This window comes from Polypterus senegalus, chromosome 10 (genome assembly GCF_016835505.1).
Source record: "Polypterus senegalus isolate Bchr_013 chromosome 10, ASM1683550v1, whole genome shotgun sequence".
In the NCBI taxonomy this organism is placed as follows: Eukaryota; Metazoa; Chordata; class Cladistia; order Polypteriformes; family Polypteridae; genus Polypterus; species Polypterus senegalus.
In genome coordinates this window covers 84061107-84065466 of record NC_053163.1, presented here as the reverse complement: position 1 = coordinate 84065466, position 4360 = coordinate 84061107, and positions in this window count along the sequence as shown.

The window sequence follows — 4360 nt, the reverse complement described above, 5'->3', positions numbered from 1 at the left end:
GCTACAGTGGTTAAAATACTTCTAAATTTTTTTGTGTTTTAATCACTTTAGATGAAATGGGGCGCCACTGAGTCCCAAACCCCCAACTACACCAAAACAGTCCCAGGTGCAAAATAAATATTTTTATTTCACAAATACATTTCACGGTCCATTCCATAATTTCCAATTAACAATTCTCCTTTTCCTCCTCCAGGTGAGCTTTGTCTTCTGCCTCAAGTGGAGGAGGCTGGACGGCTCGCTTCTATGTTAGATCCTGGAGTACTGTGGTGTCAGGTCATTGCCTCATGGAAGCACTTCCATGTCAGACGGAAGCCCTTGAAATAGGGAGTACTTCTCCCTGCGGTGTCCTCTGGTGGCACCCAAAGGCCCTGGCAGACTCGTCCCTCAGGACAATGAATCCCATGGATCCCTGTGGGTGTCTAAACTGGGTCCAAGCAAGCAAAGCACTGTCATCTAACGTACTGGGCTTTACTGCTCTTGATATCTTGATCTTGATATCCAACCTCCACTTTTCCATCCACTAATTCTTCCTTTTGAGTGGGATAGCAATCTAGCCCCATCCTGGCCAGGTTATGCGTCCTTCTATGCTATCCTTCTGTTATGGCTTCCTGGCCAGACAAGGACTCACCATAGCACTTAGACACTCATACATAGAAAAAAAAAACTTATGTTTACAGGCATGCAGGTAAAGTGCAGTTTGCTTATACTGTCACTGTCAATGGTTTTTAATTTGGCAGTTTATATATTCTGCAAAAAGTGAATGCATTTATTTTAATTAAACAGTTCATAAAACTTTTTTTATGTACTTCTTTTTGATGGACGTTTCACCATGCAGAAGTAGATCTCTTTAATTTTATTACTATCAGTGGTACTTAGGATAAATTACATATGTAGTCACTAAAGAAATTCCATAGGGGAAAATGTTTGGCCCCAAACCAAAATTGCACTGACTAAACTCACCACGGGGATCAACTTTGCATATGTGTGCCAAGTCCCAAAAATGCTTCCTAGGGGCACTTCGCTAATAAACTGCAGGTATGGTCAAATATCCGAATGAACCATAGCCTACAGTCTTTCCCTGTAGAAATTCGGAATCCATGCAAAATTTGGCAGAGACAGGTTAAAGGTGAGGACAAACAATCATTCAGGTTTATAAATTACATTTTATTGGCTACATTATAGGTTCCAGCTGCCCCGCCACCCTGTTCTGTACAAGTGGGTTAGGAAAATCAATGCAAAATGGGTGGATTTAACAAGGGAAGTCAATCCTAACCCTGAGGATCTATAGTGTCTGTTGGATTTTGTTCAGTCCCTATTTCCTAATTAGAAACCAATTCTCTGGGCTTATGGAGCATGACATTTAATGAAGTATTCTTATTCTACCCGTTTCCAGTTTGCACTGTCTCATATTCCTCCCTGCATATTTTACCAGGAAATTCAACACCATGACTGCAGGGGTGGTGGGGCTTACTTTATGAAAAGCAGCAACTTAATGATGAACCTACAAAGAGGTAAAAATGAAAATGGCACCACATTCGCTGTGGTCTTTTTCTTGCTGTTTATTCTAACTACCTTTTAGTTAATAAATAGAACAAAGTCCTTCAAATTCTTGACAATTAAGTGAAGTGAAATGAAATGGAAGAGACAAACAATGAAGAGACTCACATTATATGGAATTAAAGTACCGGCAGCAGTGTGTGTCTTTCTAAATTCTAAACAAAAATAATAGTGACATTGCTATTATTACTTTTGGAGATGAAGAAAGCTAAAGCAGGTTATCTGATTATCCAATGAGTTCTTTTGATAGTAAAATTGACATTAAATTAAGAAACTGGTTGAGACAAATGCCTACAGACCCATTACAACACATCCTATGACTTCTCATTGAAGTCATACAACACTTCTCATGTTGTATGTGAAAATGTACTATTTTCAACTTTACCTGTTTATTCATGGCTCTCCCATGGGTGGACTTGTCAGATTATTGCAAAGATTGCCAAATCTACGAGTATAAGCCACAGAGAGGAATTATAGAGCGCAAAGGAAAAGTGTATAAAAAGGATTTTGCTTTTGGTTATTCATACAGGATGAACAATGTCGGTGCTTCTTGTAGCTGGGCAAACTTTTTTTTTTTGTTATTAATTATTGTAGAAAGATGTCTTGATCAAATGAAAGCTTCTCAGTATGCTTCATTGTGGAAGCCATTTTCATCACTGCACATATTCTTAAATACAGCAAAACAGAGTTTAAAGATTAAGGTAGAAGGTTGCTCAAAATAGCTAAGTTGAAGATTGATAAAAAAATGGTGAATTAGCTAATAGATTCCTCTTGCTGGACCTGGCACAGGAAGAAATATCAACCCACGTACAGGTATATAGTGTGTATATTTGTGGTAAAAACAAGATGATAAATGAGTAGAACGTATAACAGGGCAGGGATGATCACAGAGAAAAACCAATGCAATAATGGAATAAACCTTTGTATTCCATGTGCACCTAGGTATAAAAAATTCCTAATAGTCTTATGGAGTAACATGTACACTTCCCACAGGTACATAATCAACCAAACCTCTTAGTTTTACACCTCCTTTTCTAAATTTATTTAGCAAATGACTACACAGTCTCAAATCTTGGCACCAGGCCTTTTTTTGCAGAGAATGCTACTATGGTACTTCTTCTGCAAAGTCAACATGGTAGAATTTCTTTTGATGAATCCACTTTGCTTCTCATCTATAAACCCCACATTGAAGGTAAAGGTTCAGTTGTCCATAAATGCCCTTGAGTGAAATTTTGATCCCTTACATAGCTTGCAGATTCTCCCCTTTCCTCTACTGTGGCTTAAAGTCAGTAAATGCCATCAAATTATATATTTTTTTTTCCTGACACCCACTACTACCCTTGTATATAAAGATTCTACATCTCAAACCCTAACACAGCAGATCTTTGCTTTAACCAATTTCTTAATTAGAATCTGTTTATTACTAAAGCAGTATGTTTTTTGGGCTTAGTTTTAGTTAACTTGCATGTTAAGATTCAGAACTCTTGGCTACCTATTTTACTTTTAAACAGTTGCATTTCAGATTTAATTGTTGGCCACTTTCTTAAACATCCATGAGTTAATAATGATGTGCCATTGACAAATGAAATGAAAAGGCAACTCTCCAGCTAACATGTTTCCATTTAAATATGTGCACATACGTCAAGAAGTATTGTTGTTAATAAAATCTTTTGAAATAAATGGGAAGAACCAAGAAGTACTTTTCCGTTACTAGCCATCATACATACATACATACATACATACATAATCCGGAAAGTATTCACATCACATCACTTTTTCCACATTTTGTTATGTTACAGCCTTATTGCAAAATGGATTAAATTCATTTTTTTCCTCAAAATTCTACACAGAACACCCCATAATGACAATGTGAAAAAGTTTACTTGAGGTTTTTGCAAATATATTAAAAATAAAAAAACTGAGAAATCACATGTACAGAAGTATTCACAGCCTTTGCTCAATACAGTACTTTGTCAATGCACCTTTGGCAGCAATTACAGCCTCAAGTCTTTTTGAATATGATGCCACAAGCTTGGCACACCTATCCTTGGCCAGTTTCACCTATTCCTCTTTGCAGCACCTCTCAAGCTCCATCAGGTTGGATGGTAAGTGTCAGTGCACAGCCATTTTAAGATCTCTACAGAGATGTTCAATCGGATTCAAGTCTGGGCTGTGGCTGGGCCACTCAAGGACATTCACAGAGTTGTCCTGAAGCCACTCCTTTGATATCTTGGCTGTGTGCTTAGGGTCGTTGTCCTGCTGAAAGATGAACCGTTGGCCCAGTCTGAGGTCAAGAGCGCTCTGGAGAAGGTTTTCATCCCGGATGTATCTGTACATTGCTGCAGTCATCTTTTCCTTTATCCTGCCTAGTCTCCCAGTTCCTGCCGCTGAAAAACATCCCCACAGCATGATGCTGCCACCACCATGCTTCACTGTAGGGATGGTATTGGCCTGGTGATGAGCGGTGCCTGGTTTCCTCCAAATGCGACGCCTGGCATTCACACCAAAGAGTTCAATCTTTGTGTCTCATGGTCTGAGAGTCCTTCAGGTGCCTTTTGGCAAACTCCAGGCGGGCTGCCATGTGCCCTTTATTAAGGAGTGGCTTCCATCTGGCCACTCTACCATACAGGCCTGATTGGTGGATTGCTGCAGAGATGGTTGTCCTTCTGGAAGGTTCTCCTCTCTCCACAGAGGACCTCTGGATCTCTGAAAGAGTGACCATTGGGTTCTTGGTCACCTCCCTGACTAAGGCCCTCCTCCCCTGATCGCTCAGTTTAGATGGCCGGCCAGCTCTAGGAAGAGT